The 16,050-nt window shown below is 44.3% G+C and overlaps 1 protein-coding gene and 1 long non-coding RNA gene across 5 annotated transcripts in view; one reads left to right on the top strand and one right to left on the bottom strand.

Annotated features, from left to right (window-relative positions):
* The window catches only part of Alpk2 (alpha-kinase 2), a 130,398-nt gene that overhangs the window by 43,814 nt on the left and 70,534 nt on the right, over window positions 1–16,050 (top strand).
* Window positions 2,502–15,930, bottom strand: LOC147999847 (uncharacterized). Of its 3 annotated transcripts, XR_015642606.1 has the most exons (7): window positions 15,829–15,930; window positions 11,632–11,990; window positions 10,998–11,270; window positions 8,167–8,334; window positions 7,569–7,786; window positions 5,493–5,972; window positions 2,502–5,354 (listed from the first exon to the last, which is right to left on the bottom strand). It is a non-coding gene; the product is annotated as an uncharacterized LOC147999847 (long non-coding RNA). The 3 variants fall into 3 exon arrangements; XR_015642604.1 differs by lacking the exon at window positions 10,998–11,270 and having other exon boundaries at window positions 15,829–15,897; XR_015642605.1 differs by lacking the exons at window positions 7,569–7,786; window positions 10,998–11,270 and having other exon boundaries at window positions 15,829–15,883.

The following is a 16,050-nucleotide window of genomic DNA, read 5'->3' as shown; positions in this document are numbered from 1 at the left end:
AGGAAAATGTATTATCCCCTAATAATAATTTGGGTCTGATTTTAGTGTTGATTTGAAAGAGACAGAATTTAGAGGAATGGAGAATTGTAGGAATGCATGGAGAATAAATACTAGGTTTCGTTTACCACTTGCATTTTTAATTATATAGTTTATAACAAGTTCCAGATGAGTTTTGAACTGATTGTGTACTGTGGTCCTGATTTGATTTTAGAAACAAATATCTTTAGCAATATCTGTATGTATGCTTATATGCACAGACCTATCTATCTGGAGATCCATCCATCTAACCATCCACCCACCCACCCTTCCTTCCATCCATCATCCATCCAGTCACCCACCCTTCCACCCATCCATCATCCATCCATCATCCATCCATCCACTCATCCATCTATCCATCCATCTCCTCTCTTACTATTGTAATTCTTTTTATATACCTCTTGTCATTCCTTCCCCCTAAATTTGTAGAGAAGCTCACATTGTGTACTACCTGGGAATCTGAAACAGGAACCCGGTACTATTTAAACAAGGGTTTAGTCTTGAAGTGTCAGTGATAACCTTTCATGTCATTAAATGCAGCATGTCTCTTTCTGGTCATAAGCGCCCTCTTTCCCAGTTGAGCAGCTCTCTACAGTGGTTTGCGCAGTTAGAACATGTTTCCTTATAGATTACCTTTTCTATTCGATGCGGGCACGACATGCTGGCTCACGTAGAGGAAGCAGAGGAAGGGAAGGGGGTCGCTGACAAAGTGGGCTTTAGACTCATTTCTGTGAGAGGTAGGTGCTAGTCCTATTTAATGCAGAGAAGAAGGAAGGGACCCCTGCTTTCCTCAGGTTTGTGCCTTGACCTGAACTGCAAATGAGCAATTCAGCAAGTCCGCTGCTTTACTGAAACCGTGGCTAAATAAAATGCACAGTCTTTGGGGCCAAGCCCACCATGGACCGTCTGTCAGACGTCTTTGTGAATCCGTTTCCATCCGACCTTGACTGCTGGTTTGTGGTGTGATTAGGTGATTAATGATTATCGTGACTTTCTTGTTTAGAACTCTGACTGGAGAACTGCATGTTCTGCAGGGTGTGGGCCTGTGCCACACCTTGCACTGGTCAGTAACAAAGCTGACTTTTCACACGAGGGACAGCTAGAAACCCATGTGAAACAAATGGAAACTGGCCATTAGCAAGCAGTTCAGTGTAGCCTGAAGCAAAAGTGGGATGTTCCTATCAGTGTTATTTCTTCTCTTTAGATTAAAGCCAGAAGATTATCCCCTCTGGGATTGGCATATGTAAAAATGCAGATTCTTTTAGCCATGTGAAAAGTCCCTATTTAAGTACAAATTATAAAACATGGCCAACAGATAGCAAATGGCTAATTATTATAGCAAATTTGATCCAGAAATATGGGGGTCACTGGGAATTATAGGAAACCTTAGATAATATGGTGCAGGGAAAAATTACTTTTTTCCATAACTAAGTCTGGAGAAATTTTAAATATTCTCTGACTCTTGAGGCTTACACACCTATGGAATTTTAAGTGATTTAAAAACCGTGTCTTAGGATTCGTATTAGTAAGCTCTCCCACCCTCGAGTCTAGACTGATCCACTTACCTTGAGCTGTTTCTTTGTAGGAAGTGAATGGCAGCTTATGAGTTAGTATTTTGTCTTCATTGTACATCAGGTTTAGTGTTCTAAGGAAAATTCCTTGCCTCTAATTGCCTGTGTTATTCTGTAAGGGCCTCTTGCAGAATAACTCTCGTCTGACACATGAGTGCCTAGCTGTCTTTACTTTCTGTCTTCCCTCGTTTCTTTCCCAGTGCAAAGCCATCTTCTTAGGTGTTGTCTTGAAATAGTTACTGACCAAAGCTAGGGCTGGAAAGCCCCCAGTTTCTCTACATTTATGGAAGATTCCATTTATGGAAGATTCTTCTTCCAGTTTGGGAGTGGAAAATAGAGAAGGGTACCCCAGGCTAACTTGAATCCTCATCCAGGGTCACACTGCCAGCTCTTCACCTTGGTTCGGAGCTCCTGCTCCTGAGCCACAGCCCGAAAATCCACCCATCTTAGGTTTCTTCCCCCAGCCACACTGGAGTAAGTTACCCACGCTTTGAGTTCAGAAGGGCTGTGTCTGCCTCACTTCGCCCCAGAGAGATTTGCATTTCTTTTTGAGGTCCTGAGACTACCAGTGTACAGTATGGGTGTCTAGTCTCAGGTCCTGGGAGTGAAGAATCTTGCTGACGAGGAATTAGCACTAATCCTAGAAAGTGAGCTAGCTACCTGGGGGAGCTGCATTTGTTCAGTGTGCGTTGTACCAGGAGTCATGGCGGCCACGTAATAAGCACTCAACCATCGAGTGAGCAAGTAGGGGATTAACTGCCTGGGTAGGTAGGATTCTGATGACTACTGATTACCTCACCGTCTTTACTTACCTGAGCGCGTTCTTCCCTTAGCTCAATGTAAGATGCTGTTGTCAACCTTCCACAAACAGCATGCACGTCCGTGGGCTCTTCTAGTTCTGGTAATGGGTTGGTTTATTCTATAGTCCAGCTGCATAAACTGTGGGTCGTGACCCCCACAGTGAATGTGGGGGGGGGTTCAGGTAAAGTTTAGCAATGGTAGAAGGTTAGTGAGTATGTAACAACCAAAAATTAATTCAAAATCAAATACATTAATTACATTATGCACACGAATATAAATACAGGTATAATATATACACAATATAATCATATTATATATACATTAATATATCAGGGGTGTTTGTAACTGTAACAATGCAACTGGCCCAAGTTGCATTGTGAGATATCACTGTAGCCCTGGGCCGGAACATGCATGTGTAGAGTCGTGCTGGGCATGCCAGCACCCCACACAGCGCCAACGAATGCTGCCACGTGAAGCCCCTCAGCTCAGATGGAGGCTTTCACAGCTTAGGAACTTCAGTGTTTTTACCGTACGTATGCAGTTTTCTGCTCGCATAGAAATAATAATAAATGTGGAAACCACGGCTATCAATATTTTTCTACTCTATATTTTTTCATCAATAACTTATCAAGTTAGTGTGTCTTTGGATCATATTGTGCTATGATGTTTGGTCTTATTGACTTAGTCTTATTGACTTGAGTTTCATAAAAACAAAACAAAACAGGAACCAAATAACCAATGGCGGACTGTGGAGATCAGTAAAGTGCTCCTTGCACTAACATGAGGACCCGAGTTTGATCCCCAGCCCTGGTGCAAAGACTTGGGATACCTATAGTTCTAGCACTGTGAGGTAGAGACAGAAAGCTCCTTGGGCTTGCATAATACAACTGAATTGGCAAGCTCTAGGTTCAAAGAGAGACTTCTCAAAAAACTTAAGTTCAGGGCCTGAGAGACAGCATACTGCTCTTGCAGAGGACTAGGGTTCAAGGTGTCTCACAGTTCCAGGGGATCCCATGGCTTTGGCCTCTGCAGGCATCTGAACTCACACACATGTACTCCACACCCCTCTCACATACGCACACATAATTTAGCAATAATTAAAGTAAACCTTAGAAATATCAAGGTGGACAGTGAACTGAGGAAGATGTTGGCCTTTGAACCCCACACATGTGCATACATCTCTCCATTAGGAACACACAAGCACACACAAATCCTTAAATCAATTTTAGCTCTGGGTTGGGACAGAATATAGATTTTTTTTTTCCAGAAAGAGTCTAAAAGTAATTTTGCCACCTTGTATTACATGTGTATGCAAAGTGGCATTCTCAGCATTGACAAGTATAAAATCAAAATAGCCACTAACTCTGAAGATCATTCAAGTTGCTCTCCCTCTTGTAGCATCAACTATCCAATCGATATTTCATTCTAGGTTAAAAAAAAAAAAAAGAAGGCATAGCCATACCCTTAGTGTGTAAATTTGGTTTGTAACGAGGGTAACACTGTATATTTACCGAAAGATTGATGCAAAAATATATTTCTTTGTTGTGTATTATTAGTAAATGCTTGATTTGTATACTTGTTTTATGTGTATATATAAGTGTATATATGTGCATATTTTTATATGTATATATGTACATAAAATAAGTATACAAATTAAGCATTTATTTACACACATATAAACACATATATGCATATGTATGTATTTATGTATGCATGTGTGTATATATGTGTGAGTATATATATGTGTATATATACATATATGCGTATATATATGTGTGTATATATATGTTCATATGCAATCTCTTGTGCTAAAAAGGAATTGGGAAAGCAAAAAGTTTAAGAATTCCTGTTCTGGAGCTATCACCTTGCACCCGGATTCCCTCCTGAACACTAGTGATCCAAGTATGACTTCAGCCTTTATTGTCTTGGTGGACATATTCCTTGGGGAAGTGGGGCTGTAAGTGCTAGTGGAAGGGCTCCTATCCCTGAAGGGAGCATGTCTGTAGATGTCCCTGTGGCAGGGAAGAGGCCAATTCGTGGCCATGGGTCGTCTCATGCCAGGCGGAGGGACTGTAATCCTGGAAGTGGGGTTTCTCCACCTACGTGTGGGGCGGGGCTCTCCATCCTGGTGAATACTGGGCTGTGGCTTCAGCAGTGCTGCGATGGGAGGGACCTCCAGACCCTCAGACCTGCTAATCCAGCAGGAGCCTAAGGAATAGGTAAGCCAGCTGATACTGCTCTGCAGGCTGCCTTCCCAACCTCGGTGACTCTTGAGAAGGGAGTGACACCCAAGCAATTACCAGCATTGTCAGGTGGTGGGCGGGTCCACACAAACACGGATACCAAGTTCCCACCATGCTCCCACACCAGACCCAAACCCAAACCCTGCCAGGGCTGGAGGGAACTCAGCAGTTACAGAGGACCAAAGTCATATGCTTGTCCAGTGCCAGTGAAGATGTAGCCATCTTGTGGAATGTCTCATCAGTGTGCTGCAACGTTTGATCCCCACAGTCATGATTAGGAATACTTAGGGGACCCTTCATTCTGATCCTTTATACTTAGAGGGATGCTGTAAATAAAGGCGTAAGTGTGTGTGTGTGTGGGGGGGGATAATGCAAGCTTGGCAGAAACTTCACAAACAGTGGACAGGTCCTGTTCACCTTGAAATCTACCACCATAGTGTTCCAATATTGCTCCGACCACCTCTTGGTATTCTGATAACAACAATTAGCTTAGTTCAGAGAAGAAATCAACCACAAGCGCTTGCTGCCCCTGGGGAGGTCGTGGGAGCAGGTGCCAGTCCTGCTTGCCAGGGAGGCTCTCCTCAATATGTTTTTTGCTTTCTCCTTCCCTTACTTTGAATTGTCCTTTCCAAGGAAGCCACAGCACTCTTGCCGTCATTCCGTGTACAGTAGCTCCCCACTCCTCAATTTGTATTTGGGCTATCTGTGGTTTCAGAAAGAGATCATTCATTAAGTATTGAATTACAAGCCATTCTGAACAGCGTTCAGAAAAATCTTGTTTCCCTACATAGTTTATACACCCCTACTTTGCCTGGTGAGTCCATCCTGTACAGACACTCACCCTGTTAGCCACTCCGTAGCTGTCTTGGTTATCTGACTGCTGTGGTATCATGGTGTGTGTTCAGATACCTTCCTCAGTAATGGCCCCTGGAGTATAGAAAGGATGATGCTGCTGTTCAGGAAAGCCAAATACAGCCCACTAAGTGCTTCCTTGAAGAAGAAGGGCAGAAGTTTCCAACGTAATAAGGGAAGGAAGGGAAGTTGAATGTGGATGTTGCCCAGACCATCAATAACAGCAAATGCTCTGTGAGCTTGGGAAGGAGGAAGAAGATATTTTGCCTACTATGCTCTGTACCCCAGACTTCAAAATCACCGCCTCAGTACATGACGTAACAGAAAAGACCCTGACGTATAGGGTTTGGTGCAGACATCCACCCAGATGTGTCTCCCATGAGCAGAGTGTAGGCTTGAGCCCTCGATTTGCTCACCGCCCTGCTATTTCCTGTGATGATGTAAGCTCTCTCAGTGCTTGTTTTCTCACCTGTAAAACAAATAGTTTTTATAATATCCCTGTAACTCCTGCTCCAGGAGATCCAACACCCTCTTTTGGCTTCCTCAAGCTCCAGGCACACACGTTACACAGACATGTATGTAGGTACTCAGACATACATGTAAAATGATAAGAATACAGAAATCTTTTTTTTTAAGTATCCACATATCTCTATAAGTTTAAGACGAGCCTGGTCTACATAGTGAGTTCCAGGATAGCCAAGGTTACAGGTTTGGTGGCCTATCTCAAAAACAAAAACAAAATTTAAAAAAATGCAAACAAAAACATCAGCAATGTCTGAAGGGTTCAAGGTGATATGCTATGTGCCCAACGCAATTAATAAGTAATGGTATTACTATTTTTATTTTATTATTTATCTCCTGTTTTGCTTTTGTTGTTAGATTTTTGTCCATGGTAAGGATTGAACCTAAGACTTTGCATACAGTCAGCAAGGACGCTACCTCTGAACTACATCTCCACTCATGATGCTTCCTTTACCAAAGACTTCTTGAGGGCCAGCCACAAATGTTTTCCTACTGGTATTTATTGAATTTTCTTGAGACAACTGTATATTCACATAAGAAATGATTTGGAACAGTGTCATCATAAAAACGTCTTGGTCTCCATGAACTACATAACTAGCTGCACCCACATCTCCTTGCTGCCCTCTCCTCTATTCTCTGGTAATCTATCCTTCAATCCTAAAATCCTATAGAGCTTGAATCAGAAAGTACATAATCTCCCAGGAATTTATCCCCTTAGCACAGTTCCAGGACTCATCCAAGTTGTGTGTGTCAGAAGTCCCTGCCTTTTCTTGCTAAGTAGTCTCGTGTGAGGTTTGCGAGTGAGTCTTTGAGTTTGCTTAATGACTTCCTGGCTAAAGAACATTTGGGTTTTCTTGTCATGAGTACTACCACATCTGTTAAGTTCTTATTTCTCCGAGGCCAATGCTAGGTGCTCTATTTTCATTCCTGATGCTGTATAAAATACTTGGACAAAAAGCAACTTAGGGAAGAAGGGGGTTGTTTGATTCATAATCCCATAGCACAGGGACGTCACACTTAGAGCAGTTAGTCACATCACACACACAGGCAAAAGCACATAAATATGTGCAGCCCACTTGCTTGCTTGCTTATGCTCAGCTCCACTTCTCTGTCCTCATACAATTCAATACCGTTTGCCTAGGTAATGGTGCTGCCCACAGTGGGCTGAGCCAAGAGGATAGAAAATTCCATGTCACTGTGGGCTAGCTATGTAGTAAAGTCAAGGCTGGCCTGAACATATAAAAATCCTGGCTTAGAAAGTCCCAACAAACCCTCAAACCTGAACTAAAACAAAATGGTGATTGAGCAGTTCTCAACCTGTAGGTCTCAATTTCTTTGGGAGTGGCCCTTTCATAAGGGTTGACCAAGACCATTGGACATCTATATTACAAGTCATCAATGTAGCAAATTGCAGTTATGAAGTAGCAATGAAAAAATTCCATGGTTGGGGGTGGGGAGCTTACAACAACATGAGGAACTGAATTAAAAGTCACAGCAGTAGGAAGGTTGAGAACCACTGAGATAGACACATAGAGACACAAACCTTGAAGTTTACACAGTGCAGTTCCTACTGAGTAATAGATTTCTGTCTGCCAGCTGCCTCCTTCCCCAACTGGTTCCCAGTTGTGCTGCAGCCGTTCATCTCCTGTGTTAAGCGGATTTGAACCCTTGGAGGTATGTATGAAACTCACTGTACGTCTGAGTGCTTGGCGGTAACACAAAAAGCCGGCATATCTAAGTTTGAAATCTGTATTGACTGACCTGCAAACAGGCAGGATACATTGTAAGTCTCTAGCAAATAATTCTGAGGGCCAGGAGGGCGGGAGAAATGAAAGCAAACATTTAAACCTTCTTGTCAGACAGGTTGCACGATGAACAGTGTCTCCCGCTCTGGTGACAATGACAGCAAGGGCAGAGGCTACCCTGGCTCATCTCCCACAGCATGTGGCAGTTGAGCCTCTTGTCAACACCACTCCAAGGAGGACCCAGAGAGGAACACAAACGTTTGCTTTGTTTTCAATCATGAAGCCACTAAGCCACTTCTGCAAAACCCCATTTTCCACCTGGATGGATACGATCCTGTTCAGGCTCCCTGCCTGCTTTCACCATTTTAGGCGTAAGCGACTAATGAAAATACTCACAGGCTTATAACTCTCTGCGAGGTCTGTGGGTCATCTGGTTCGAAGTTCGTGCTTTCCAAGCCTGTGGCTTTCCGGGTGAGTCAGGTTTCCATTTAACCCTATTCTCTAGGAGATTCCTGTGGGCTCTGAGGTTCCAGAAGCCCTGATTGGCAGAGCACAGCATCTTTCCTAGATTAGAAAGATTTTTAAGGGGGCAGGATGAAGCACAGTGGTAGAATGTTTGCCTACCATGCTGGAGGCCTGGCTTTCAGCCCCAGCATGGCAAAAGTAAATGAATGAGTGAATGAATGAATGATTATATTAAGGAATTGTCCTTAATATTCATGGAGTCTTTTGGGCATTCCTTATGTTCTACCAACAAAGAGTCCACTCCCATCAGTGGAAGCTTGGGCTTTGAGAGCTATTAAAGCTTTCAATTGATTCTTTAACCCCCAAGGTACAAGAGCCACGCTCTGCTGCAGAACTGTAGGTGGTACCTTCTGAACACAGAGGTCCAAGTTGTGCTCCAGAGATTCTGATGGTAGTGCACTAGTCCCATGGTAGGGCTTGGACATGGGTACCTTGATGGAAGCTCGGCTAGCTTGTGACACAGCCTGGAAAGAAAGTCTTGGAGCCCACACAGAGTAGGAGGCAAGGAGCATTCCGGGGGCTCCAAGTTCAACCCTGCTGAGCAGAGGAAATGGAGACCTGAAGGGTAGATAACTTAGTACTACTTCTCTAATGATGGTAATGGAGCAGGCCTCCAGAAGACATCAGCCAAACAGGACACAATAAGATACAATAAGAAGATACATACAATAAGATACAACAAGATACAACAAGATACAACAAGATACAATAAGATACAATAAGAAGCAAAGGCTCTTACACCGAGGCTACACAAGGCAATCAGATAGGAGGAAAATCATCCCAGGAGCAGGCCACAGGGTCAGAGATACACCCACTCCCGCTATTAGGAGCCCCACAAAAACACCAAGCTAACAGCCATGGCGCACACACACAGAAGACCCGGTGCAGACCCAGGCAGGCCCCGTGTTTGCCGCTTCAGTCTCTGTGAGCCCATCTGAGTCTTGCTTAGTTGATTTGGTGGGTCGTGTTCTAAAGTCCTCCATCCCCTCTGACTCCTAGATCTTTCTTCCCCCTCTTCTACAGGGTTTCCCTATCTCTGAGGGGAGGGACCTGACGGAGACCCCTGATTTAAACTCTCTCTGCTTAATCAGACGTACATTTTTAGTAAGTTCCCTGGGTGGCTCTTGAGGGCGGTGTTGTTTAGAAGCCATGTGCTTAATTAGGCCACTCCAGGGTGACTACTGCAGTCTGGGGTATTTTGGTATGGAAACTACAACGGGAAGACAGGGGCCTGTGAAGCTTAATCTTTCACCCCTGGAGGAGTAAGAGCTCCTCCCCTGTCTGTGTGAGGACCCCTGGAGGAGTAAGAGCCCCTCACCTGTCTGTGCGACTGAAATAAACTCAGACCCTGCTTTATTGTGACTAATCCTCAACAGGTGTGCTACTTGCAGCTGAGTTTATTTTGAGGAGCACAGTACCAGGGGTCTGGCTGGCCGCAGGGGAAGCTGATCTGAGAAGGGTCACTGGACCGTGAGGGTCCCGGGAACTCAGCCCTCGCTGCTGCCTTCGGGTGGAACTAGAGGCCAGGAGCAGGATTTACTGGCTCTGTTCCTGTGACTGAAGATAAGCTTGCATCCTCAGAGCAAGTCTGGGGAAAGGACATTCAATTAACCGACCGCAAATAGGGAGACGATACGTCCGTGGTAATCAGAACAGTGTGCTAGTAGCCACCAAGACAGAGATGAGTCCTTATGAGTGGAGAATATAGGGCTCAAATTCTGCACTGAAAATGGGTTTACAATAAAAAGAGCCTTTCTGCTTCAGGGAACAGCAACACGCTCAAGGCTGGCAGCTGGGCGTCATACGGGGAAATAGCAATACCTCCCAATGGACGCCAAACTATACAAGCTTTTTGTTTTTTGTTTTTTTTTTAAAGATAAATAGAAAAGACCTATGATCGGTAAGCAGGAGGAGATACTGTGGTTCCTGGCAACTAGGAGTACACAAACTTTGAAAAGATATCTTTTACCCATCCGATAAAATAAACTAAAAATTATGGGGCTAGAGAGATGGCTTGGTAGTTAAGGGGACTCGGTCTTCTTACAGGAGACTGGGGTTCAGTTTCTAGCACCCATATCAGGTGGCTCACAATTCTTGCTCCAGGGGATCTGACCCCCTCTTTTGGCCTCTGCACACATGTGGAATACACACACACAGAGGGGGAGGACAGACAGACAGGCACACACACACACACACACACACAGAGACATGGAGAAAGACAGAGAGACAGACAGGGACAGAGACAAAAATATCACACACACACACACACACACACACACACACACACGGTGGGGGAGAAAGACAGAAAGGTAGAGACAGACAGGGACAGAGACAAAAATCACACACACACACACACACACACACACACACACACACAGACATGGAGAAAGACAGAGGGACAGAGACAGACAGGGACAGAGTCAAAAATATCACACACACACACACACAAACACAAACACACACACAGAGAGAGAGAGAGAGAGAGAGAGAGAGAGAGAGAGAGAGAGAGAGAGAGAGAGAGAGATGATGGAAGAACAGACAGGGACAGAGACAAAGCTCGTTTTGAGATCTCAAATGATGGAACAATGAGGTTGAGATCCGGGGGATGCGGGCATAAGGCAGCAGCTCTGTAGTTTGGCATCTTGTTTAAAGGTAGGAGCACTGTTGCCTGTGACAGAGCAGTTTCACTTCCCAGAATCTACCTTTAAGCAAATCATTTCCATGTTCCCACGGAGCCTGTGACATACGGGCTATGGAGTTCAGCAGGTGTGTCCAAGCTTCTGCTATTGCGGACACACACGATGCCACCATACTCAAAGTTCATGATCGGGAACTGTGACTCAGTTGCAAAACAAATAACAGATCACAAAACATCTCGTGCTGTTTGAAATAAGTTTATGATTTAGCGTTTGGCCACGTTCATAACTGCTTTCTGCTTCATACAGCCATGTGTGTGGGCCACAGGTTAGATATGCCTGAAAGGCAATGTTGAGAGATATGTATAAACAAACTATATAGCCCATTCAAATGATGGGTGGATCACAATTTATCATAGGCACATTCCAAAGTAATACATACCACATGGTACAGTTTATGTCCCAAAGTCAATCTGTCATACTATTTGTTATACCAAATGAAAACAAGTGCTGGGGGTGGGGAGGAGCGAGAAACCCTCACACACTTCTGGTAGAAATATCAACTGGTATAGCCACTGTGGAAATCAATGGGGTTCCTTTTAAAACTAAAAATAGAACTACATATGATCCAGCTATACAGTCCTGGTGTGGTGGTTTGAATAGGTTTGAACCTCAAAGATTCAAGTGTTTCAATGCTTACCATGGGGAGTAGCATTAGGAGATATGGCCTTGTTGGAGTAGGTGTGGCCTTGTTGGAGTAGGTGTGGCCTTGTTGGAGTAGGTGTGGCCTTGTTGGAGGAAGTGTGTCACTGTGGGAGCAGGCTTTGAGGTCTGCCCAGTGTGGAATCAGAGTCTCCTCCTGGCTGCCTTCAAATTAAGATGTAGAACTCGAGGCTCCTCCAGCACCATGTCTGCTTGGATGCTGCCATGCTTCCTGCCATGATGATAATGGACTGAATCTCTGAAGCTGTAAGCCAGCCCCAATTAAATGTTGTCATTTGTTAAGCATTGCCTTGGTCATGGCGTCTCTTCATAGCAATGAAGCTCTAACTAAGACTCCTGGGTATGAAACCAAAAGACAGAAATGATTAACTCTTGGGAAGGAGGTGAGAATTCAATGGAAGAAAACATTAATGATGTTTTAATATTTTAAGGAGATGGAATTCATTTTTTTAGATAAGTTTTCCCTATGTAGATCTGGCTTGCCTAGACTGTACTAAGTAGATGATGCTGTCCTTGAACTCACAAGTACCAGGATTAAAAGGATGGGTTGTTCCACTGTGCTCAGATTTTCTTTAGAAAAGGAAACAAAACTTGGAGCTCGAAACTTCTTCCTTCTTTTCATTCATTCATTCATCATTCATTCCTCTTTCTTTCTTTCTTTCTTTCTTTCTTTCTTTCTTTCTTTCTTTCTTTCTTCCTTTCCTTCTTTCTTTCCTTCTTTCTTTCTTTTTCTTTTAGAAAAGGGAAAAAAATCTTTGGAGCTGAAAATGTTTGCTGTTAGTTCTGGTGAGCAAGCATAGCCTTGAGTAGCTTGCCCCTTTTTCCTCAGTGCAGGAAACAAAACATAAATATCTCTAAGTTTCAAGGCACCAAATCTCAATTAATTCCTGATTTTGTTGCCAAAGTGAGTATCAAATAAAGTGGAAGAAAGAGCAAGCCTTTCTGGGGCTCAGAAGGAAACAATGGAGAGATCCAAAGATGCAAACACTTTGCACAAACCCCAGCACAGGCTATATCTATCAACAAAAGCCAAGCATGGTGGAGCAGTGTACTGGGTATAATCCTACTGCTTCACAGGTAAAGGTGGAAAGATCAGGAAAGAAAGTCATTCTCAGCTGCCAAGGACCAGCCTTGACCTGGAGAGGGGCTTCTGAGGGAAGGGATGTCTGGGAGTAGCGAAAACAAAGGACTGCAAGCCAAATCGTGAGTCCAAGCTGGTGGCTTGTGCTCTGCTTTCTCTGGAGATATCTCTCTCTCTCTCTCTCTCTCTCTCTCTCTCTCTCTCTCTCTCTCTCTCTCTGTCTCTCTCTCTCTCTGTGTGTGTGTGCATGTGTGTGTCTTTGTTTCTCCCTATGTCTCTGTCTCTCTGCCTCTGTTTCTCTCTCTCTCTCTCTCTCTCTCTCTCTCTCTCTCTCTCTCTCTCTCTGTGTGTGTGTGTGTTTCTTGTGTCTCTCTGTGTCTGCCTCTCTGTCTCTGTCTCTCGCACTCTTGCTCTGTTTCTCTGTCTCTCTCTGTCTCTGTCTCTCTGTCTCTGTCTGTCTCTCTGTCTGTCTTTCTCTCTCTCCCTCTCTCTCTCTCTGTGTGTGCATGTGTGTGTCTTTGTTTCTCCTTTTGTCTCTGTCTCTCTGCCTCTGTTTCTCTCTCTCTCTCTCTCTCTCTCTCTCTCTCTCTGTGTGTGTTTCTTGTGTCTCCCTGTGTCTGCCTCTCTGTCTGTCTGTCTCTCGCACTCTTGCTCTGTGTCTCTGTCTCTGTCTCTGTCTCTGTCTCTGTCTCTGTCTCTCTCTCTCTCTGTTCTGCTCCTGCCCATTCTTTAAGCAGTTCTCTCTTGCTATCCTAAAAACATTCTCTGGATAGCTCACCTCTTGCAGATCATAAGCCCAGACAGTTTCACATATCAATCCAGTCACTTACTCCAGACTTTGTTCTGATTATTTATGAATCAGCATCCTATGACCCAAGAACCATAATTCTTAGGATACAGCAAGCATACATTTTCTTTTAACATTGCAAAAGAATTCAGAGATCTGCCTGCCTCTATTAAGCACAGAGGACAATCTAGTTGGATTGGACCCCACTCTGAAATTACCATTTCCACCACACCTGGGCCTAACCTTGCTCTGGGCTTATAACTGTCTGTAACTGCAGCTCCAGGGGATCCAGCACCCTCTTCTGTCCTCCAAGGGCATTGCACACAGGTAGTGCACATAGGAAGGCAAAGCACACATAAAATAAAAATAAATCCTAACAAAAATTAAAAGTGAACAATGTGACTGTCATAGTTAGGGTCTTATTGCTGTGAAGACACACCATAACCAAACCACCTCTTATAAGGGACAACACTTGATTACAGCTGGCTTACAGTTTCAGAGGTTCAGTTCATTATGATGACAGGAAACAGGGCAGAATCCAAGCTGACATGGTGCCAGAGAAGGAGCTGAGAGTTCTACATCTTGATCTGAAGGCCATCAGAAGGGGACTGTCTTCTCAGGGAGCCAAGAGGAGGGTCTCTCTTCCACACTGGGTAGAGCTTGAGTACTGGGAGACCTCGAAGCCTACCTACCTAGTGACACACTTCCTCCAAAAACATCACACCTATTCCAACAAGGCCACACCTCCTAAGAGTGCCACTTCTCATGGGCCAAGCATATTCAAACCACCACAATTCCCAAGCGGTTCATGAAAAGATAAGCAAATTTACCAATCCCTTTCCTCCTCCCTCCTTCCCATTGTCCCGTGTTCCTTTTCTCAAATTTCAGAGATAGTTCTGAAAGCTATGGTAGCACACGCCTGTGAGCAGACAGGTTTTTCTACTGCCCTGCTGGTGGGGCTGCAGACTGGCATGCCATTTTTATCAATATGTTTAAAATGTGAATGGTGGCTCAGTAATAAGCCTACTAAAATTATCAGACCAACAACTGATAGAGCCATCATAGTCTCTAAGAGTTTCATATTCAGCTGGTTTGTAGCAGAGTTAGTCTTAGCTGCCCCACGTTCTTATGGATGGAAGTATTAAAACTGTTTTCCTGGCGTGACATTTAAATGGCAAATGAATGAACATCTTCCTGAAATAAATTTATTTACCGGGGCCACGCAGACAGTCAGACGTCCTGTTATGTTAGTTGTACGGTTAGGAGGCTCCGTGACAACACCATCCCCCAAAATGTCTTTTATTTAATTTTTAAGAAATACTTTCTACACATGATTTTTCTTTTTGGGAGGAGGGAAAGAGGGTGTGATTGAGATGACTTCCCAATTTCTATACCTGGTCAGCATTTGCACTGAGGATGGGAGAAACAAGCATTGCCATCAACTGCACACACACACACACACACACACACACACACACACACACACACGTATGCATTCACTCTTTGTGTGGTCCCAGGCTCAGAGAGTGTAATCAACATGGCCGGGGCATATGCGTTTTAAGATCATCGTAGACCACAGAAAGAGTGCGGTCTGGGATTGATCATGGCCCCAGTGGATTATGACTGAGAGGGAACAGTGTCATTCAGGTCCTATTGACTGCCCCATTTAGGAAGTGACTTGGTTGTTTCTAATGCTGAGGATAGTGCTGGAAAATTAACCAAGGAGGAGTACAAATCATTAGATAACACCTTAGTCCCCCACTTCTCAGGCAATGACTCTAAGGCAAGGTTCACAGTGTCCTCTGCCCTCCATAGTGGCATGTCCATTCATGACTATTTACCAGTTGTGTTTTTTCTTTTGTTTTCCTGTCTCACACTTCTGTTGCCCTCTGTTTCCTGGGGTCAACTCCCAAATGAACTCTATCTAATTTCTTACATCAGGACCTGCTTTTGCTGGGGAGAGATTCTAAGGAAGGCTTCCTAAACTCTTTCATGAGGGCTTAATCTCCCATAGCCCAGAAGACTGGGGATGGGCTCTCCCTTTCTTTGTAATGGGGTTTCCTGTAGACTACATTGCCTCAGACTCATTGTGTAATTGAGGATGATTCTGAACTCTCCTGATCCTCCTGTCTCCACATCCTGGGCACTACAATTGCAGGTATGTACTGCTATCCCCCTCCCTTACATGGTGCGAAGGATAGAACCCACAGATCCATGCATTTCTGTCAACTGAGCTTACACCCTCCCTAGCCCCATGAGGGTGCTCCCTTCGAAGGGTTGGCCTTGAAGGATGCTGGCCCACTCACCCATGTCTAAAGTCCAGCGCTGCTAGTTTCATAACCATTCTGGTGCTCTAATCTCCCATATGACCACGCAGCTGTTATTTATAGCCTCCTCCCTGTTTTATAGCTCTTTTCCCCTGACTTTAGAGTCTTTGCAGTAAAGCCTCCCCACCCCCATGACAGACAGAATGCTGGGTTGTGTCCCAGCTGGATTGTAGATTCCTTGTGAGTAAGGGTTAGGGTTTA

The sequence above is a fragment of the Rattus norvegicus genome, chromosome 18 (assembly GCF_021556685.1).
Source record: "Rattus norvegicus strain SHRSP/BbbUtx chromosome 18, alternate assembly SHRSP_T2T, whole genome shotgun sequence".
In the NCBI taxonomy this organism is placed as follows: domain Eukaryota; kingdom Metazoa; phylum Chordata; class Mammalia; order Rodentia; family Muridae; genus Rattus; species Rattus norvegicus.
This window is presented reverse-complemented; position numbering and strand designations above follow the sequence as displayed.